General features: G+C 37.9%; 2 pseudogenes; both read right to left on the reverse strand.

The window, feature by feature from the left end:
* Positions 1-5,323: 5,323 nt before the first annotated feature.
* Positions 5,324-16,487, reverse strand: LOC121516157 (annotated as a pseudogene).
* LOC121516158 lies at positions 15,217-23,528 on the reverse strand (annotated as a pseudogene).
* Between the last annotated feature and the right edge of the window lie 446 nt (positions 23,529-23,974).

Here is a 23,974-nt window from a genome sequence, read left to right on the forward strand (position 1 = left end):
TTTTGCTTGCCTGTGGCCGTGGCTGGTGGATTCAAATATCTACCAGCCACTTACACTTTATACTAGTCACTTTAACAATCAACATAATGTAATGAGGTATGATATTAAAATAAAGGCTTTAAGTATTCAAGTTGAAGGCTATTCAGCAAATTGAAATGTGTCCATGGCATCAGACTTCCAAAAATTAAATATATTATGTATGCTTCCTGTAATAACATGTCTGAATTCAGGCCTTATTTAACTATCATGGAATTAAGATGAACAAAATCTGGTTCAAAAACCCCTTTAACAGGTACACCAGCTGGAGTAGTACTCATATGATACTGAGTCAAACCATCCCACACACAGCTGATGGTAAACTATTGACAGCAGCTCTGACGCAGAGAGGAGGCAGGGCCCTTTGGTCAGTGAGTGTGTAGGTCTGCTCGGTTCTGAACATGAAATTGGTAGGAGAAGAAATCTGGACACAATTTACGTCATTTACCATCACAAAGCCATTCTGTTCTGTTATTTACCTGCCCCTGTAGCTTAAAGGTTGAGCAAATTCACCTGAAACGGCTCAAAAATACCCACATTTGGCTGGTGCTAGTTTCCCACTCTGGTTAAAACGTGTTGCTCAGCAGTTAAAGGTCACATAGTTTACCCTTTTAAGATAAGTTTATATTTGCTACAGAGTTCCCCAAAACATGCCTGTGAAATTCGTGGCTGAAAAAAAAAATACAGTATTGGAAATTTGAATGTCTAAAAACTCCTCCTTTTCAGCCCTGCTCAGCTGTTTCTTTGTCTGTGGCTTTAAATGTTAATGAGCTGTCTGACTCCGCCCCTGACTCCACCCCTCTCAGGAAATGGATGCGGCATAATGGATGTGGCTCTCCTGATCCTTCTCTCAGCTGGTAGCTGAGAGAAAGATCAGGAAATGAGGGCAGAACTTTCTTCCAAGTGGGGAGGGCCAACTGAACCTGGAGATGCTACCTCCCCACACGACATCATGAGGGGAAAATCTGAGAACAGGTTTTCTTCAGCACACATTTTCTGAAAGGTGGAGGGGGGTCTGATTCTTGGGGGATTGTGGCACTTATTTTTGTAAGAAGAGCCTGAAAAGTGTATTTTGCATAATATGTGACCTTCAAAGTCAAGCTGGATGGCATTTTTCTTGTCCAGACCTTTTCACCTCTAGTGGTTTTCGGGCCCTTGGGAAATCCCTACAACCTGCCAGGATGGTACAATAGGTCGCACTTATTCACCACATCCACACATTTCTCTGCCCTACAAGTGTGGACTTTATTTTCTCAACAGCTTTTTTCACATGCCTGGTAATATCAAGAGGACATCCAGGGCATGACCTAGATTTTGTCAGTCCTCCTTCCCACATACCCTCAGGCAGCTTTCTAGCACCCTATAATGTAATAATTTCCTGATAATGTAATAATGCCTGATAATGTAATAAAAAATTGCGCTTAACTCAAACCAAAATGTAATAAAACCCAATAATGTAACAACTTCACCGATAATGTAATAAAATATCCTGACTGATATTGAAATAACATTTTAACTGATAATGTAATACCTATTTTTTCAAACCTGATAATGTAATACAATCACATATCCTCCACACAAAACACCAACAAAAACTAGGTATTTTAAATCAACTATGTTGCTCACCCACTGATGATTGTCTATTGAAAAAAATGTAGTCCAAAAAAGGTGAAATTAGGTCCAGAGTTCACACTAGACTTTTGTACCTGACCAACCTCCAGAATTCACTCCTATATCACTAACGTTTGATTAGTTGGAGATTTCAACACAGATAATGTCCAAAAGTCACGATAAAATACATATTTTGCTTTGTTTTCTGTCCTGCTACATTTCCTGCCCTGTCATTCAAACCTTATTGTTAGAAACGGAGTCTCCTTACCTTTACCAAAAAGGGTGAAACAGCGCCCCCAAAATCTCCATAGTGGCCGGAAATATATTACATCCGTAGTGATAAGGACTACCATAGAGAATGAAAAGGAAAAATTAAGGAAGTTAAGGCTTCACCAAACAAGGCTACCATAACCAGGTGAGCTCTTATATACGTAAAACATAAAAGTGCAAAAAATACATCACCTATACTGTCCAACACATAAGGAACAATTAATAATACCATGTTTTTATACAGAACAAACAGTAGATAGATAGATAGATAGATAGATAGATAGATAGATAATTCAACAATTAAATTACATACAGAACCAATCATTCATCTACACACATGGGATCCCCGAATGGAGGAGTTAGGTGGAAAGAGCGGGCGGATGAGGGGGAGCTGGGTCGCACCCGTAGACGGTTCGCAGGTTTGCCCGGTACCGCGTGCTTGTAAAAGCACTCTGCCACACATTTTAACATTTCTATTTGAACCCCACCATGGCCACAAACAATCTGCTTCACACTTTTCACCAAACAAGGCTACACTGTCTAAACTGACATTTAAATAACATTACTTCAAAGAGTCTTGTTATGTCGATGAGGAGACTCACACTCATGAAGTCCAAGGTTTGAATCTTGTAAAGTTCTACAAATTCATTTCTTATTACCTGGCCAGGAAATATAAAGGACTTGAAAATTTGCTTCAATGTGTGATCATAACGACCGGCCTAACGAAATATTCATTTCAGGCCATTACACTTTGCACTAAACAGTCACTTTAATATTCTGATGATTTGCTCTGACATCACGCCGATAGTTCCGTCAGCTGCCCTTAAAAGAGAAAATTGCTCTGCAGTCCTGTGAGCAAAGGAATCCCAACATAAAAACGTAATCGATAGCTAAAGTTCTGCTGTGGCTACCAGAAAAACTCTGAAATTGGACACCTCAGAGTCACCTCGCTCTGCCCAATGTGGTGCTGATCCTGCACCTGCAGCACAAACGGCGCCTGCGTGAAGACTCCCTCTACCTGCCATCTACTCCCGCCCGCGCATGCGCGGGTTCTGGCCTGATGCTGATTCACTGAAAGCATCCAGCATGACAAACACTGCGTATATTTCCTGGCCTGAGTGATTAAATTCATGATCAGTGCATAAGAGATACCAGCAAAAAACAAACAGGTAGTAAGAAATCAATTTATATAACTTCGCAAGATTCGAACCTCGGACTTCATAATTGAACTTAGGATTTGAGCATTTCAACTCATAATTTTGACTTCTTATATAATATTTTGAGCTTTACGATTCAGAATTCAAATTTTTTGACCTTTTTGACTAATTATTTTGTATTTTACCTCACATTTTCAACAAACTTTGACTTCATAATCCCAAAGTTTGACCTTTTAAACTCACAATTTAAAATGTTAAATCATATTTTGACTTTTATTTTAATGATTACAAATTTCAATTTCATGTTTTGACCATCCAAACTCATGATTTTGGCTTCTTTCTAATATATTTGCCATTAAAAAACATTATTTTTCAATTTTAATTTCATGTTTTGACCTTTTTGAACTAATACATTTACTTTTCTCAGATTGCGGGCATTTAAACTTTTTTTTTTTTTTTTTTTTTTTTTACTTTTTAAATTTCAAAATCATTTATCAGGTTGACAGTTGACAGGGTTGACAGTTTATGGCTAAAAAGGTGATGCTGTTAGGCCCTCAGGTTGGTCCTGAATCCAGAGTCTGGCCCCTGCTGTGATTGAGTTTGACACCCCTGACATAGAAGCTGAACTAAAGAGCTGACTATGCTTATGTATACCCTCTTCAAATAAAGTGTTACTGAAAGTTGTTTTGTAATGAACATATTTATTACATTAACTGTCAAGTATTACATTATCAGGTTTGAAACAAAAAGGTATTACATTATCAGTAAAAATGTTATTACAATATCAGTCAGGATATTTTATCACATTATTGGTGAAGTTATTAGATTATTGGGTTTTATTACATTTTGGATCGAGTTAACTGCAAATTTTTATTACATTTTCAGGCGTTATTACATTATCAGGAAATAATTATATTATAGGGTGCTACAAGCTTACTCATCATTACAGCCTTTACTTCTGCCTCAATTCTGGTCCAAACATGCCTAAAAGTTCTGCACAGTACTGTACACACTTATGTTAAAGTTAAACTTGGAACCTTAGGACTTGTTCCTATCACATAGCAAAGTAATTTTCAGTGGATCGAGGATGTGTGGCTAGGCAGGGCTCCAGACTAACGTTTTTTTTTTTGTTTTTTTTTTCACTAGGAGCACAGTGGCCCCTAACTTTAAATTTTAGGGGCGCAAGCAGAAAATTTAGGGGTGCACACTGTAAATCGACTTGCAGAATAAATATTGATTTTTCCTCTCGTTTTCACTGTATTTCACTGCATTTTTTATATCAATCCCTTTTGCTTTTTTTCAAGGGAAATAGTCCCAGACAAATGATAAAATACGGTGGGTCCCTTAAATGGACCGCTTGTATGTTAAAAATAGGTATTAAAAGGTTATCTAAATAAAATATCTCAAATAGCTCTGATGGCAGTTTACATCTATTAAAGTTGAAAGGAAAGGAAGTTAAATAATTCCATTGGATTATGCCATAATTGAGGTTTAGGGATCATCTCCCAGGAAATTCTGGCTGCTAATTCTTTATTTCTTATATTGTAGTTTACTTTTATTTTTCACTCTGTCACTGAGGTAAAGAGACACTTAACTAGTTGAACTTCCTCTACTTCAAGCATTAGTGTAATATTTCACATTAGTAGTCGTTAGTAGAAATAACGTTTCTATTTAACTGGCATCTAATCATCAAAATGTAATCTTATGGAATGCTTCAGGGCACCAAAGGATTTTGAAAAAAAATACGCTGAAACAAAGATGTGCGGGCGCTGAATTTTAAATCGTTAATTAAATGCATGACGTGTGCACGCAGAAGTGAGAGAGAGAGAGAGAGAGAGAAAGCACCTGAGCAAGGCTTGAATAATGAAGCGTGTCTCTCTTCAGTGAAGTTTATAAAATCCCTTAAGTCTGCAGACATAAACTGACCACTGTCTCGTATGAACGCGTGGTGCAGGCTGCTCGTAATCTCGGAGTTCTGCACAGGCTCTTCAGTCTCCGTAGCAAACTGTTTTTCTTTATTTAAACCTTTTTTACGACAAAATATTGCTACAGCATTAGCTGTAGTGCCGTATCTGAATCGGCATTTTGTTGCCAAATAACTATCCATTTTCCATTATCAGGATTTCAGAACCAGAAATCCAATGACCAAGAGATACACTGACTGCTTTTGTAGATTTCTCTTACAGAACGAGATTAAACAAAGAGGTAATACCAGAGGAGAAAAATAAAATATCAGACACAACAGAGCAGGTGGATAAAGACTCCGTAGAGTTTTAATTCTTTCCCAATTCCACATAAAACAAATATAAAAAAGTAGAGCGCTCTCCAGTTCCAGAATTAATCTGTTACAACTTGAAACGTCTTTGTGTCGTCTCTAGCACTGTTTTAAAAAGACCCATTCATAAGAAAACTAACAGGGTGGGAAAAAAAGAACAAAAATAGACACTACAGCGAATATTCAAACTTACTGGAGTTTAAATTCCTACGTTGAAAAATGTCCTTGGTTGATGTTGCACAGAAACACTCTGAATGGCACCAAAACACAAAAACAAGGAAAGGGAAAAAAAAAAAAAACAGAGGAGATTCTTGATGCAAGAGTTGGTACTTTCTGATGTTTGTTTAGCACAGGGACTGTGAGAGCACGAGTACAGGATTAAATTCATCCAATTACATGAGTGTCAGAGTGTCTGCCTCAGAGCTGCAGGGCACAGAACTGCTGGTAGACGGCAAGGATGTGGTGGTCAAGCTCGGCCGTGAATAGCAGGTTCTCCAGGGTTCCCATGTACTGCTGGATGGTGACATGGTGCTGCAGAGAAGAGATGAGTAACATGAGAGAGAGAATAGACACAAAGAACCTGATCACATTCCTGCTAGGTATTCAGATACTAAGAAGTAATCCTTCATGCTGACTGAACCTCAAAAAGTGCCAACAACCACAAGATATTCATCAGCTCAGATAAACTGTTTCACATATCAATGGTATAAGATTTATTTCAGATCCATCTGGACAACACTACATAGACAGTGTTTGGGAGGGGAAGAACTTAAAAAAACAGGAAGGTGATTGGACAAATGTTGTCTTTCACATTCATTATGGGCCAATAAGAGCAACATAATAATGGCGTAGTGGCTGTGTGCTGCCCTGGGGAGTAAACTACACAACATGAGCTCATCAGGCAGCCATTAGGTAAACACTGAAGCAGGCAACTTCTCCACCATGAAAAGCTTTCAGTGTGGTTCTTTGCTCTACTTTAAATGTAGAAATTTCGTCCAGTTCTGCTAAAACTGCATCCATGCTAATCTCTTCACCCATCATTATTATACACAGGCTTGCAGTCCGTTGAAACCACAGACATAGCTACCACCTCTTCCTCCTCATATGATGCTGATTGATCTGGTCATTCTGACTCAGAACAAGCGAATCAGCTTGAAGCTTTCAAAGATCTGATAACAGACATGACATCTGTACAATCCATCTGCTTTGCAAGACTACCAGTAAGCAAAAAACAGGGCTTATTTATGACCATGCAGCCTTGCTAATCACATGAAAAGCTAAGAGGCTAATATACCTCCACTCATTTGTATTCCAAGTGGCTTCAATGCATAAATCCTGCTGGGCAGAAGCTAGATTCTCTCCTCTCTCAGATCCCCTGCTGATCTGCACTCACACTGCTTCAAGCCCAACAGGGCCTGAGCTCAAATCGGTCATCACATTGTTATAGGACGATCACAGCTTACAAAACTCGCTCTCACTGAGTCAGCACAAAGTAGAAATACACAGACAACATGACAGCAACTCTCCTCATTTTGTGGCTGATTTTGATTTGTTCTGGACAGACTTGGCCCTTGACCACTCAGCCACTGATAAAAAACTGCTTATTAAGAGGAAAAATGAAAAATGCAATTATTAAGCCTCACCCAATTATTTTGGTTGATCAGGCATCTGCAAAGACACTTAAATATCATTTTTTAATATTCATCTCTGTAAACATACATTGTTTCCCAGAAACTCCTCCCATATAGCATGAATGTACGGAAGCCCATTTCCAACACTTACAAAAGAAAAAATGTGGAAGTTAGGCAATTAAAAAAAAGAATGCTAAGTCATACTTACAAGATAAAAAGTCTAAATTTTGAAATAAAGTTATAATTCTGGGATTATGACATAAAAAGTCATAATAATAATAATTAAGAGATGAAAAAATGTCAATTTTTTAACAAAGTTATAATTATGAGATACAAAGTCAAAATTATGAGATAAAAAAACTAAATTATGAGATAAAAATTCATAATTTAGACTTTTTATCTCATAATTAGTGTTTATCTCATCATTCTGACTTTTTTATTTTATAATTTAAACTTTGTATCTCATAATTATAACTTTATTTAAAATTTAGACTTTTTTCATCTCATAATTATGACTTTTTAACCCATAACTTCAACTTTTTATCCCATAATTTGGCCTTTTTATCTCATAAATATGGCCTAGCTTTTTTTTTTTTTTCAAGAATTGCCTTACTGTCACATTTTTTCTATTTTATTTGGCAGAAATGGGCTTCAATATTAGTGTCTCAGAGGACACTGATAAATTCTTAAAATGAGGGACTGAGTGGCACAGTAGAATGGCTAGTGTCACCACTTAATCCAGTACCAGTTAAACCATGACACCTGTTGTATCCATCAAACAAAATAAATTATAAAAATGCTGATATGAGTTTAACTTTCTGGCAGTTTTTTTATTACTTCTGAGACTAAAAATAATGGTGTTTAATAAAGTATTTCATGATCATTTAAATGAATTTTTTTCTAATTTAAGGGATTATTTTTTGGTTATTGTAAATTAGTGCTCGCAGCACACCTGCAGTATGTTTGCTTACACTTGGGAAGCACTGGCCTAGTGTAGGGCATCCAAATAGCCTAGCCAGCTCTCCTCTCTCATCTTCCCATAACCAAAGCTTTAAAAAGAAACGATGATGTACTCTTGACAAAGCAAATAAACTTAGTGGGAATGGCAATAGACTGAAATGAAAATTCAGTTTAAGAGGATTGAGCAGTAGTGCTAAACAGATGTAAATAAGCCACAGTAACTCAAGGAGCCCCTAAAAGGAAGTGCAGGCTGTTATTTGCATAGGAGCTTCGACTGTACGTCCTCACTGGAGATGTTTTGTTCATACAAAGAGTGAACATGTACTGAAGTGCAGTAGTGCCTGATAACCCAGCATGGACATTACAGCTAAATGTGAGCAGGGTCAAGGTTTCACTATAGCGAATGAGTGTGTGGATATTTTACCATGAGAAAGATCTGCTGCAGCCGCTCGATGCAGTTTTTTGTACCAGGGCGTGCTGATGTCGACGCTGCCCGTCTCACAGCGAACCAGATGCTCCGTCAGCGACATGATGAAACGCTAGAGAGAGAAAAAATTATTATGCACAAGTTTTTGTTACAGCTGCTTCAAAAAGAGTATGCACAGGATATAAAATCCCCATTAAACTTTTATCTTTTTAAAAAAATCATGTTTGGATAGTGAAGAGCAAAACAGTGATGATTTTTGACAAAAGACATGAGTACTGATTTAATATATTTTTTATAAGGCACATACATATTAGCTATTTTAAATTACTTAGTTTTGTAATCATCATGTCATGTTGGAACCAAAACTGATGCCAAATACAATTTAAGAAGCAAAGTGAAGAATAAACTATTGTTTATTTATGGAGAAAGGGTGGTATTAAAATAGTTTTACACTTATTCCAAACTTCTTGTCATGCATGTAAGCCAAATCATTAAGTGTATTATCAAGTGTACTAAATTTTTTCATTTCTTTGTACTGTGTTATTATTTTTACATCTGTTCTTGGTTGTGTGATCATTTTGCTTTTTAACTGTTTGAATAAGAATTTAATTTAAAAGAAGAGTTTATTTTGAATCAAACAGATTTCAATTGCTCAGTTGTTTACATTAAACCGACAAGACTCAAACAAATGGATTGCACTGTCACTACACACATTTTAAAATAATATTTAAGACTTTTATAGACCCTTTCAAGAACCAAATAAAGAAAAACAAACCAAATTTTGGCATTGTTAAAATTCCACTTTGCCTTATTCAACTCTCTGACCTCTGACCTGAACTCAACTGAGGAACACCATCTGTTAATAATTAGTATTTTCTTCAGTGCTTTTAAAAACTGGGCTGGAAACTTAAAAAACCCCGACATCAGAGACTTAAGACTCCCTGTGTGCTGCCTCTACCTGGAAGATGACGAGGAAAAGGTTCTTCTGCTCACTCTGAGCCGACTCCACCTTCTCCTGTAGCCTCTCGATCTGCTCCTCCAGCTGACCCTCCTCATCCTCGCTGTTTTTCTCCATGTCTTCGTCGTCGCCACTGTCCCTCTGCTGTAGAACAATCACACAAACATTTAAACCTCCTACATTAACACACCGACTGATGTGGTCGTTCATGCACATAATGGATGGAGGATGTTACCCTCTTGTGCTGCTGTTTTTCCAGTTTGTCTTTGGCCTCCTCCAGCTCTTTCTGGATCTTCTGCACGTGTTTGTTCATCTTACGGATGGTTGAGTGAAGAATCTCCCAAATGAAAAGTCTGTAGAGTGATAGATTTGTTATTCACCAGAAACATGCAACCTGTTACAGGGTTAACAAACAGTGTTTATCTTTTAATGGGTAATGGATAAATATTCAGGTTTCATGTCTCAGATATTACCTGGTGAATTCATGAGCCATGTCCTGAGAGAAGAGCCAGTTAGCGACTGCAGCACAGTCCACAATCTGTGTCCGGATCATTTTGTCCACCAACACTGAGATCATCTGTAAGGCAGCAAGAACACATTTTTGTGAACTTTACTTCCAACTGCAATCTGTAGTTTTACATGTAATCAATGTACATTTCATATTTTAAAAAATCCTCTACTGAGTGTTATCATGGACTTGAGTATCAGGGTTCTGATTGGGTGTTTTAAGTCTTCCTTTGTAGTGTTTGGGTACAGCCTCATGAAACACAGATGATTCTGTCTGGGAGTAATTGCTTAGTTTTCAGACGTTCATTGAGGTTTTTTAGAGACGGGCTACAGAGCCTACAGTCAGTGACGGAAGAACTAGCTCCTGAGGGTCAACTTTAGCTCATGTTTTAAGACTATCTGCACCGGTAGAGACCCAAAGAGGGTGTTATTTCTGAACTGAAAGAAATTGAGGTTTGTCTTTCAGAATTAAATATAATTGGCCAATCAAAGTGTTGATGGCTATGTACTGTCAGCCATTGCTCCCTTGTCCTATGCAGTAGTAGTGACAGGCTGACACCAGTCAGAGGTGAGAACATGTTTAATGTTTAGTAACTGCTGGAAATGAGGCAGATTCTCCATATCTGCCACACCGTGGAGGCATTTCATAGCTTCAGACCTATAGAGAGCCAAAGTGGTCTCCTTCTTTCTTAGATTTCAAAATTACCATGGTTTCTTTTGTTAAAAATTAACATCACAGGTGCCTGCACATATGATTTAGTAACCAAAAGTCAAGACACCAGGATTTAATATATAAAAGACTTAATTTACCAGGTTTCTCTATTTGCATTCAGGCTGAACAGTTAACTACATTTTCATTGTCATTGTGATATGGAAATGCATGCGGTGCAGACACCGCAATCAAAGATGGTGAATTTGAGTCTTTGTGCATGAAGTAGATCTGGTTTTCCTTTTCAAATTTAAATACTTTTAGTCCTCGAGATTTGTCCTTTGGGAATGAAACAATTTAATATAACTGCTCTTATGTCCCAACTTATTTGATTCCTTTTCATATGCTGGGCAAAGTAAAAAGGTGCTTACAAATCTGTGTTTCACATTTTTAATGTACAGTTTAGCAGACTGCATAACAGACAGATTTGTAATGGTTTTTGAAACTTACGTGGACATGGGAACAGAATATAAAACCATTACAAGAAGCAGTGCAAAGTTTGCTCCTGATAAAATATGGCATCTAATAAAACAGAGAAACTTTGAGCTAATATGCACAGAAATGTAATAACTGCCACTTTTGTCACTGTGACTCTGAACAGTGCTCTCACACATTGCATATTTTCTTCACATTGCAAAGCTCTAGACTGCATGTAAAGTCATATCCTGAATATCATCAAAGCTGGAATAAGGCACCTAATAGAGATACTCCAGTCCATGTAAACCTACACCCTGTAACCCTCTTTCGTTTGTACCTGTGGGTGATTCCTCCAGACTTCATAAACTACTTTGAGGATGTGAAGTTTTCCCTCATCGCTGTCTGTCAGGGTTTTCAGGATTTCATGAAACCTGGAGAGAACAGAGGAAGGTGAGGCCAAACACAGTCGAATTTTACCCGAGCTAACCAAATTGTTGTGGTTCAGAGATTATGCAGATATATCAGTTGTTTTTATTCAGTATCATTTCAGTACTTTTAATGGCAGTTGTAACTTAATAAACCTTAAGTAAGTTCTTAGTTTAACATTATTAAAAAATAGACAATTATCCTGAAATCTTATCAATTTACTTTGCAATTGAAGCACCATATATTTTTTTTCTACATTTCTTTGCACACAGTATCTATACATCTATACCTATATATATCTATAGCTCATTTGCTGTTAATTGCAAGATTGTTTTTTAATAAGAGCTGGGTTAAGGTGTCTTAATAAAGCACTGTTGATGATGGTAAGAATTCTGCAGGACTGAAATAGTGCAGGAGTATCAAAACTCTTAATCACATTTGTAAAAGTTTTCAGCTAAAAGTATGAAAATATCACAGTGTGAAAATGTACCTGATGAACACTTAAAAGGGTTTTAAATAATACACATGACTAAATAATAATATAATGCAGTAACAGACACATATTGGTCATTTACAACTGACAAGAATTCAGGAAAACAAACATTTGTTGAGAAATATTTTCTCTTTCTTTGATCAAATTGTTGAATTTCATTCATTTCAGATTTATTTCACATTTAGTTTATTTAGCAAATAAAATATGCAGGTTAGAAATACTTTCATGGTGAATAAACTTACTTCCCGAGGGCACTAAAAGAGTGGCTGAAGGATTTAGCTGCCAGATGGAGCAGAGTCTGCAGGAACACCTCGATCTTCAGGGGGTTAAAATTCTCACCCTCGTCTGAGGGAAGAATGAACGAGGAATATTAAGGAGAAGACAAAGAAGAAAATGCTGCATTAACAAGCAGACTGAATGATACCTAGGTAAAGAAAAGACAGTCTTTCAGTCTCATTTCAATACAGAAAACTAGTGCTATCAGGATGTGTAATCCACCAATAAGGAATGACAAGAGATAATGCCAAAAAATAAACTTCAAGATATAAAATCATACTTCAAGATGAATTTACAAGGCTAAAATGATTACTAGTTCTGGCTAGTTCAACTTTACAAGTTGAAATATACCCATACTCTTTTCCCTTTTAGTTTTTAGCTGTAAAAATAAAAACATTTTTCTCAGTTCTTTTTCTCAAACACAGAGCCTGTGTTTTTGATATTTTCCGTGAGGCAGCTGTGTCTCATACTGTATGCCTATTTAACCTGTTATTAACTGGTTGTAAACAAGGCTATGGAATGGCATTAACAGACATCAACAGAATAAAAGGCAGACACACAGTTGGCCACACTCCTTAAAATATTACCAAAATATTTAAAGAGGATCAATATTTAGCTCAACCTCAGCTCCTACTGTCCATATACAGTTAGACAAGAAATTAAAGCTAGGAGTTGCTGTGAAAACAGGGTGACAGGTCTGATCTACATTAATCTAATTCAAAAAAAAGTCTTTAAATCAGATTGTGCCTTAACAGTTGCCTCTCAGTTGGCTCAAGCCACAGGGATGATGTACATGAGACTGGACACCACGAACACCACCTGCATCGACAGGTGATACTTACTGCAATATAATTGGATGACTGAAAATAGAACCAGACTAGTGTGATTTTAACATCACATCTATTTTTATTTTCAGACTAATCAACTGGTTTTCACACCATCTGAGCAATTTCCAGTTTCGATGGAGCTGGGATGATTGGTGAGGGATTTCAGGAACAAAAGTATATTTTTAACTAACAAACCTCAGAGCTGACAGTTTGACCACATTTCTTTCCTCTATAGGTCTGACTGCCTGACCGTTGATCCTGAGAAGCCTAAACCCAAGTTTGTCAAAGAGGTTCTGGAGAAATGCATGAGGTGCTTTTACACTTCTTTCACATTTTAATGTACATTTAATCACTTTCATTGACTTATTTGGACTAGTAGTGTTGAAACTTTAATCATGATGAGGTCAAGGTCTGAAACATCCTCATGAGATTTAGGAAACTGCATCAATTGCTTGTGCACCATATTTAGCTACTAGATGCTACTCATGTAAGGCACAGCTGCATTTTTAAATGTCTTCACATTGAAAACTCAGACAGCTCAGTGGACAAGTCAAAAGTCATCTGAATCTTGTGGTATCAGATGTTGTACCTTTTCTGCCGTTCCCTTTGGCTGTTTTCATTTACTGTTCTACCTGTACCACGCAGTTTTCCTTGGTGAAGTTGATGTTGTTGCCCACCAGAAGCTTCTTTCTCTCTCACAGTAAAAGCAAGCTTTTATCTCAATAAGACATTAATTACTCTTAGGTCAAGGCATTACAAATTAGTTAAAGCGTAAAAAAGAACAGTTTCTTGAGAGAATTTTTTTAGCTTCATTGTCAATCTTAACTGGATTATGTACTAAACAAGAACTCCCAAAAAGTGTAGGTCTTTTACATTAACCGAGGATTATTAGACCTCAGTTAGCCGTTTTGTACATGCACTCCGGGATATTTTTTTATGTATAGCCATGTTAACAGTGTATTTGACAAAATAAGCACTTTGAAGCTGTCTCCTACCTCTAAGTGGGGTTTTAGACCACCATTAGTGTAGCTGAGCAGCCCACTTGAATATGAGTCCAAAAGTCAACATGATAAAAAAAAAAAACAACAAACAAATCATTTGGCTTCTAAACAGACATCGGCAAGTATCGCTTCATATTGACAATTCGTCCATCCATGTTCTATACCGCTTATCCTGTTGGGGGTAACGGGGGCTGGAGCCTATCCCAGGTGTAATTGGGCGAGAGGCAGGGTACAGCCTGGACTGGTGGCCAGTTGACAGGGTTGACATATAGAGACAGACAACCAGGCACGCCCACATTCACACATACAGCCAATTTAGAGTTGCCAGTTAACCTAATAAGCATGTTTTTTGGTGGTGGGAGGAAGCCAGAGTACCTGGAGAGAACATATTGACATTTTGGACTTGAAATATTATTTTGAAATGCAAGAAAAAAGAAAATGAAATTAAACATGGAGCTGAACTATGACAAACCATCAGAGTAAAGTTATGACATTGATGATGAAGACATAGTGATAAAATAAATGTTTGACTGCTTTAATTTTCTGCTACTTTTTTAACTTCTCAAAATTTCAAGCTTAAAGCTTAATAAAAACACATAAGTCAAACTTTTTAAATGCTCTTAAAAGGCCAAATTGAACAATTTATGTTACTGTCTTTGCTGTTATTTTGTACTATATTAGATCTGCTTTATCTGACAAGTGTAAGTTTTGCTGTAAACCAGCATTTCTCAGCCAATTTCCTATTGAGGCACCCTTTCAAAATTTTAAAATGTCCCATCACCCCTGTCAAAATATACTGAAAATAAAATGAACATTCACCGTCCCTATGACCGTTTAGGAATTTGTGTATTGATAGAATTAGCAAGATAAATCTCAAAAGCAATTTCTTAAAACATTCAAAATGCCTATATTTTTGTGAAATGGCCATGTAGGTCTTGAGAAGTTTATTTTGACATGTTTTGGCATACCTGCAAAACTGGTGAAAATAAAATGAATGATTCCACCAGTGTGTGTACACCTGAAAGCCTTTTCATTTGCTGACCCTTTAAAATGCAACCCTGACAATTCCAGGGGTCATTCGGCTTTTATCATTTAAACCTGCCTAGTTTAGATGCTAAAAACCTCAGTTGGCACTTAGCTTATCTCACTTTTTAAAGTTTGAATCTTTATTTTTTATATCCAGAGGGCTTCCTATGCATTGCCACGTAAAAAGTCAATTATTGTTCACGTTGTTCTAAATGTTTCTACCTGAAAACATCTTTACAACAATCTATCATCCTTAAATGTTCACAATGTGTCCAGAAGCTAAAGATCATCTGTTTCCTCCTGTCCTCTGCAGGCTTTCATACCACCAGCAGATAGCGGACATTGTACCGCTGACCTTCTCCCCCCCTGATCCCAGCTGAACCCCTCTTCATATACAAATACCTTGATGAGAGTTCTGGTAAGAACTGAATATGCTTATCTCTTTAACAACAACATTGATAAAAATATTTTTAAGGATTTATTCAAGGCTTTTTTTGCTTTTACTGTAGAGATAAGACAGTGGGTAAACCTGGAAATAGGGATAAGAGAGTGGGGAATGGCATGTGGTGAAAGAGCAACAGGCCGGACTTGAACCCAGGCCACCCATGTACATGGGGCACAACCTAACCACTAGGCCATCTACGCCCCAGATTGATAGAATTTAAAAGTCTACTCAGTTCTTTTTAGAAGCCTTAATGCACCTTAGGTTTTTTAAATAATAACCTGCATAGCACAGGGAATACTTTGCTAATATTTTGCTTTGGTGGAGAGATCAGGCATATGACTGAGTGTTGGACAACTGACATAAGCAATGAAGGATACGACTTGTGGCAATAATCCGGGCTGCAGTTTGCAGAGTTCGATAAGCAGTGTGGGGTACATGATGTCAATGTGAGGTGGAGTGGGCAGCTGGAACAGTTCTCCAAAGATCACCTAAGAGAAACACAAACACAAACTTTTAAATCCTTTCTTTTATTTGGTATTGTCCTCACATCTCCAGATGTAGCTTTTAAAAACACGTTTACCTCCACAATGTGATAGTTGAGAGGAATCTTGTTTTTCCCTGGGTAACTCAGTAACTGGGCAGCACTGAGGTGATAAAAGCAAAGGGTGAGACATTTGTGTTCAGCATGCACACAATAAAAACATCACAAAGCTTTCAGCCCACCATGTTTTCCTCTCTCTCCAGTGAGTTTTGATGATGCAATGCAGGTTTTCTTCTATGACAAATCTCTCCACTGAATGGCTGCCAGGCATGACAGGACCCCGAGGATGCAAGAGGACAAAAGTTTGCAAACTTTGAACAAAAGACAACTCCTGGGAGTGTCTTGCTGGAATAACATGTTTTTGAATTTACCTCAGGGGCATCCGTGTAGTCGAATATACGGAAGACGACCCGTGGCGTGGGGTACTGGGCGTCTGGCATGTGCCCTGGTGGGGTGAAGGGTGGCAGGTTGTGTTGCAGAGCCTCACACAGCATGCTGTCAAAGGCGATGTATGGACGACGGATGTGGCGCTCCTGCCAGCGGTCTTTCTTTAGCTTCTGAATCTGGGCCCAACGGCAGTCAAGGTACTGACAGATGGAAAGGAAGAGACAGGAACTTTAACACAGCATGCTCAGAGACACAAATAAGTTTTTGTATAGATCTGACACTGAAATGATTTTAGGTTGTCATCTCAACAGTTTCATTGGCACATCAGGTTCTCTGAATCGCAAACTAAACAAAAAAAACAAATAAAAAGTAGGGACAGAGTTAAAAAGCCAGGTGCTGCATTATGAAACAGAATATTACACAAAACTACAAATGCTGACCTTAATATAAAGAAGAGATTACAGTGTTTAAGGATTTATGAGCCTGATTTGCTTGAAAAATAAATAAAGGGTAATAACACTGGCATTCATGAAATGGAAGAACAACAAACTCACCTGTCCAACCATTGTCTGAGCTGAGCCAACAACAGTGCTCGATGATGCGCCGTCTCAAGATTTCCACGAGGCATCTGGACACAAATAAACCAAACAAATGATGCACAACCAAATAAAAGTAGGTTCTCACAAAATTTAAATGAAACATTTAAAAAATGGAGCTTAGATTTGCATTTTACCATCAAAGTCTGAGAAATTTACTTTTTACTGATGTCAAAAGCAATGTTATAATACTTTGGGATTTTTCATTTGTTTTTAGTTTGTTTTCAATTTTGTTTTAGTTTTATAAGATTTTATGCTGTTTTTAGTTCAGTTTTTACTTAGAAAAAGTGCTTCTTTTTGTTTAATTTTCATTAGACTCAGGATTTATTACCAAGTACATTTTCACATACAGGAAATCTGACTTGGTTTTTGGTCAAAAGCAAATAATATAGAAAAGGACTGAAAATTAAGAGGCTGGACTTGAATAGATTTTTATAGAAAAAATATAGTAGCAAAAGAAAAATATAGAATACAATGTAAACATAATAAAAAGTATGCACAAAGGTGCAAAAGGAAAATTGTTTAGATATGCAGGTAAACTGGCGAATAGGTTAACGTGCAACAAAAAAATAGTTTTAAAAAATTATCTTTAAATATTTCTGCAATAAGAAATAAGAAATACATTTTTGTTAGGGGCGTGACCCAAAAGAGCCAGAAAACGTAAACATCATTTAATTCTTAATTTAATGTATTCTAATGTTTTCAGATACACTGCTCCTCCTCTTTCATCTTATTTACTCAAATTTGAAATGTGAATACAATTATACACCATGTATTACTATTGTTGTAATTTATGGTGTGTTGAAATCTTCTTCAAGCAAATCAGACTATTTTAAAATGGATATATCAGTCAGAAAGCTTGTTTCAAAGACTAAAACCAAAGACATTTTGTCCCTAATTTCATTTTAATTCTGTAAGCACACAATACACTTTCATTAAGTTTTAGCCCTTGGTTTTCAATATAGGTTCAGTTAACTAAAATGCTTTATATGTTTTGTTTTTCTTTAGTTTTAGTAAACTATAATAACCCTGGTCAAAACTGTAACAGTTAAAAGCAGCATCAGGTCTGTGTATGTGTGAGAGCACATTCGTTAAACTGACCTGAAGAACCACTCTGGTGTCACGTGGGACCACAGTGACGATCCTGGACCCCCTCTCCACCCGCCGCAGAGTCTCATCGTTCTGAGCTCCATCTGAGGCCAAAGCCGCCTGCAGCCCTGCAGGTCATAAAAAACCAAAACATTTATCACTAAAAACATCAACCTTTCAGTAATAATCAAAATGCATTATCCTTTAAGTGTGGTAATTAAATCAAAATAACATAATCAATAAGAACAAGCTTTCTTAATCTCACCTTTGATACTGAGCGTGCTCAGTTGGAGGCAGCGGTAAGTGTGGGAATGTGTGGTGATGAGGAGGAAGTCATTGCAAATAGCAACGGAGGAAATATTGGAGGCAAGCTGAGAAAAAAAATTACAAAATTGTCACATTCTTGTTAAGTTTGTCTTCTAATGAACATTTCTAACCTGACAAGCCAGACAGATTGTTTCAGATATCATGGTATGGGAAATATAAATAAAAATAAATATAAATATAAATAAAGCTTAAAGCTTTTCAGGATGAATTTGCCTAAAGTCAGACATGAAATCTGGCCAAAACATCTGGTTTGCATGTACAAAGTTGACAGCACACCTCTGTGTCTCCTGCATACGGGTGAGATCTGTCTGTCAAGCCTAGAAGATATTCCTGAGGATGAAGAGAAAAGATAAAACAAAACATTTAAGCCTGTTCACAGAAATTTGTTTAAATCATACAAAGTCAGTCTTAAATGTGAATGCTTTTGCACCTTTCCACTGATGCTGCAGAGCGCTGTTTGAACACAAGGAACAGGAAAGTTGATGCTGCATCCACTGGAGTCACGCCAATCTTCAACTGAAGGCTCAGGACAATCTGCACAGATATTCGCCAAAATTTAAGATGTCTGTCTTTGAATACTAATAAAAATGAACACTTGAAAGGGGAAATTTTCCTTGATAGTATAGAACATTACTGTTTGGAGAATCTTGAGAGAATCTACCTCTGCTATGATATAATCTTTCTATTTTTTTGTTTTGGTGACAGGAAATACTGCATACATTTTGCAATTCATTCCGCCATCCACTTCAACATCAGACCTGAAACATCAAAACCTCTGTACTGAGTCTTGTCCTGCAACATAGTTGTGGAATCATTTCTGAAGTAATACATTTCATTCTTAAGTTGAACTCTGCTGACCTGACAGTGAGCATGCCCTCAGCATCAGGAGCAGCATGGAGCATCAGCAGGGTGGAAAAGGTCAGGAGCAGACCGGGGCTCACACCTACAAACAGCTCTTCCTGCAGCCACAGCAGCTGCCGCAGAGGTAAAGGCTCCTCCTGGTGGAAATTTACTCTGCAGACAGAGGAAACAGGACAGAGAAATTAAAAAACAGAGATCAGACTGCTCACATGTTTGCCTACAAGCTGGATATAAGCAGCAAAGGTACTTCTTAGTTCAACATTTGGTACATTTTAAAAGGGTTAAAGAGCAGCACAGATTAAACAACCACATGTACATCTGAAAACAGCAATTTGTTGTTGTTACCTGAAGGTTTTCTGGAGGACCAGGGGACGAGACACCACGCTGAACCCATTTGTTGTTTTGTCTTTCTGTTCTCCTGAATCTGGAAAAAATTGATGGTTGAAGTAAAGACCAAAGAAGATGGAACAAACACAAAACATATAAGAAAAGATGTACAAATCAGTGGTAAGAAGACTTGCTGACACTGTAATGGTTTCACCACATGCCAGGGTATGAAGTTAGTGTTAACTTTTATTCTTAAAAGTCAACTGAAAGGTGCAATTCTTTCTTGAACCAGTGCAGACAGGACAACAAAGACAAAGAAACAAAAAAGCAGCTCAAACAGAGCAAATTCAGTTTTAAATCGGTTATTATTTTGAGAAAAAAATGGCAAAAGGGAGACAAAAGGGGCAAAGTCTTTCCTTCTGTTCAAGAACTCAGCTCTGGAGGTGATATCTGCTTTATACAGATGCAACTTAAGCTTACAGTGGTCTCAACCCCTCACCAATCAGCTCTAATCAGTACTTCTTTCAATCTAAGCAGATGATTTCAATTTTTGTATATTCTCTCCCATAATTCAGATTTATTGTACCTTAAAGAATAGAAAAAAATGTCAGAAAACACTTAAATTTAGTGATTTATGTGACAGTTATTGTTTGCAAAAAGGCTAGGAAAAACATCACGCGCATCCACCCAGATATCTTCTTGTTCTGCAAAACTACTATGTTTAAATTCAAGATCCTTTATTCAATGTGGTTATCCTGAAGTTACCTGTCTTTACTCACATCCCTCTTTCTAAAGCAGCAGTTTTATGTTGAGAGAGTGTGAGAAATACATCAATCTGGCAACTGCTTTCTTCATGGGTAGACAGAATACAATTCACCTTGTTTGTAGACTGAGATCAGTCCATCAGAAGTCAATGCTGCCAGCTGATTGGTCTTCTCCGGCTGGTAGAGGAAAGTCACCTGGTTTACAGGTGAGGGGAACTGAAGCTCAAATGAACACATGGGTGGAGGAACCACACACTGCCTGAAGGTCGTCACCAGGATTTTATCTGAAGGGATTCAGAAAGATAAATGTTAACCTCAAAGTAGGATCATCCCATAACATATGTCCTCTCCTCTCATTGGTTCTCACCTCCATCAATCACAGCCACGTTGGCGTTGTCTGTGGCGTCCAGCCCAGGGCTCCTCTCGGTTGTCCAGCCCCAGATGTAGGTGATGCTGGTCCAGGTGCGGGTCTTCACATGGAGCCTTAGGGGATGCCCTGGATCCCAGCAGACACAGACCGGAGCTTTCTGAGAGTCTCTGCTGAAGTCCAGACTCTGCTTCAGATACCAGTGGTAGTTACCCACCGACCACAGCTGGACTAGAGAGGAAGCAGATTTAATGGATTTACATAATCCACACTGTCGTTAGAAATAACTCTTGCCATCGTCAGAGAGGAGGCATCTTTAAAGCCTTACAACAGCTGGAAATCAAATGAATGCAAAGAGATGTATTCAAGTGATACTGACTTTGAACTGATTATTTTAATGTGTGCTGCACTGCCAAACCAGTGTGGTCTAAAACCAGGTGCTTACTCTGTCAAATACACTGAGAAAGGTGTTACGTATTAGGAAATATGAAGGAGTGCATGTACAAAATGACTCACAGAGTTCACATTTAGTTGCTTTTTCTGTGCCAGTAACCCAGTTACATTTAAAAATTAAACTAAGAGATTTTCTTAAACAACATGTAACAACTCAGTGCAATCAAAAAAAATTACTGCATCAAATTTGGAATTAATTACATTGTAATTAACACGTCAACACTGATAACCCTTTGATAAACCCATTTCACAGTCACATATGGATTGCTGTTCAAAGACGGACTCCTGTAGCATGCAAGATTGACTTTAGCTATAAACCAGGCTCTGCTTTAGCATTCACAGACACATTAAAATAGATTGTACAATTCAATCTACTAGCCATGGAAATCTCTTCATCCAAATATGATCTGTAAAAGCTCCAGACCTAACTGAAGTAGTTCACACAGCATGCAAAGGTATAAAGAACTGTCTGATTCCATTTCAGCTAACAATTTCTGTTTTGGATTTGGATAACTTTTTTTTTGGATGGCTTCTGTCACAGAAGAGTGCAAACATGTATGAATTAAGTATAACTTTGACTGGACTTACTGTAAGTGTTGACTTGTTTGTTCTCTCCAGCATTCATGTCCTCCAACCAAACAGCTAGAACAGTGGAGTCACTATTCCACAGCAGATCCTTTACCTGAAACCCATATTTACCACAGTGTTTTATATGTTTTCATAAATGTGTACTGAATTAGTATCTGGTTAGGTTGATCATACCTTGGCCTGGTCCTTGCTGAAAGGGAGAGTGAAGTCTCCATGCAGCAGTCCATTCTTCTCCATAAAAACCACGCTGTGTTTGTTTGGATGCCGCTGGGTGCTTGCTATCAGGCTTCCTGATGGTCTGAATTAATAGGAAGTTTTATTCCACGACTAAAGCAACCACCAACACTGCTACAAAATATCTACATGAAAAACAGCTAGAACTAACAGACTGAAAAATACCAGCCCTGGTTACTCTCTTACTTCCAGCAGAGTGCCTGCTCCAGGCCGTTGATGGGTTCACTGGTGGCTTGAAGGACTCCCTCTCTGTTCCAGACCTGGACCTTCCTGGCTCCAGTTTGAGGACAAATGGCACTGACTGCAAACAGCTGTCCATCCCCTCGCCATGTTACCCGCGGCCTGCGGTCATCCCAGGCTGCAGCTGCCTACACCTCCTGTGGTTGTGTGTTACCATCTTGCAAAATAACTGCTCATTAGACACCTTTAACTATTTTGTAGTTAATTATCTCATATTTTTTAGGGTGTGATGATGGATCCAAAAACAAACCTGGATCTTCCTCTGTGCTGCCTGTTTCCCCTCTGAGCCGTGAAACTGAGTCTCCTTCTTTCCCCAACCAACCATGATGAATTTCCCTGTAAAAATGCAACTTCATATAATTTTATGCATTCAGTCAACCCTTACATGACCTTTGTTGTGACCTGACCCTCAGGCTGAGAAGCATTCAATTCAAATACAGCCAACATACCTTCACCAAAGTCATCCTGGTGGATTCCAACCTCAGTGATGGGCTCAAAGTCTTTGGTCATCATAATGATCGTCTCCTGACCTGTTGGTACAGATTTTAAGTCATTTGTTAACTAATATGCTAATATATGCACTAATCTACATATAAAGCAACAGTAGCCCTTCACCATGCCAATCTAAAGTAGAAAACAAAATATTCCCTCAAATTTGATGATTCATGAACAGATATACCTTAAATCTCTCCTCTATCAATAACAAACTCTAAAGTGCAGTTTTGCCAACTGTAACATCTTTGTATAAGTTAGTAAATCCTGGTATTAAGACCATAATAAAGAATGACATGTGACTTCACATTCACTGAGTCTAAAGGGTGTCTTATTAAAGATTTAAAATTTAAACATCAAGGCCAAGCTTTTACTGTAAGACAAAAAGACAAATACTTTTTAAAATACAATTTTGGACATATGAATAACTGACCAGTAGTGAGAATGACAAGCTCTTCATCCGGACTCCAACACATGGAGGTCAGACCACTGTCCACACTACCCCGGCACTCCAACTATGACACATAGTCATACACTTCTGTGAGGATCTTTACTGATGGAATGTGCAGTGCTTTCATTATATAATGTAGTATGTTTTAAAACTTACTCTGGATTTAACGATAAAGCTAACATTTCTCAGCTGCTTACCTCAAACATATTGAGATTGAATACGATGACATCACCACCAGCTGTAGCCAAACATGCTGACTCCAGTTCAGCCAAGTCCTGCAACCCCACCACCTCTCCACTGCCATCCTCTGGGAGGAACCCCTCAGCTGTCAATGATGCCTCGGTGACCACCTGCAGGACAGAATGATAGGATGTATCATGCCTGGCCAGTTCGTGGGTCATATTCTATGATGGAGTAGGAAGAAGCGACCAGCAGCGATCCAGTGTCAGCCCGCACACAGAAACACTGCGGGGATCCCGGACCCTGAAGCTCTGAGCTCCGTAGGCTCTTCAGCAGCTTCAAGTTCCTCATTTTACTTCAGGACAAACTGAAAACAAACAAAGCTTTTGTCTGTAGCCACAGGCTGCAAAACACCACATAACAGCAAAAAACAATATGATTTGATATTTACGTACAGTTATGGAAACAGACAGAGAACATTTAATTTGAGTTATTCAAATACCCTAAAAGAACTTACATGTTGCATGGTTTTGGCCCAAAAGGGCTTGTCATGCTTACTAAATCATGATGTTTCAATCACATGGTCTTCATTGTGTTTTTATTGTAATCGGACATTAGCAGCACT

The sequence above is a fragment of the Cheilinus undulatus genome, linkage group 10 (genome assembly GCF_018320785.1).
Source record: "Cheilinus undulatus linkage group 10, ASM1832078v1, whole genome shotgun sequence".
NCBI lineage: Eukaryota > Metazoa > Chordata > Actinopteri > Labriformes > Labridae > Cheilinus > Cheilinus undulatus.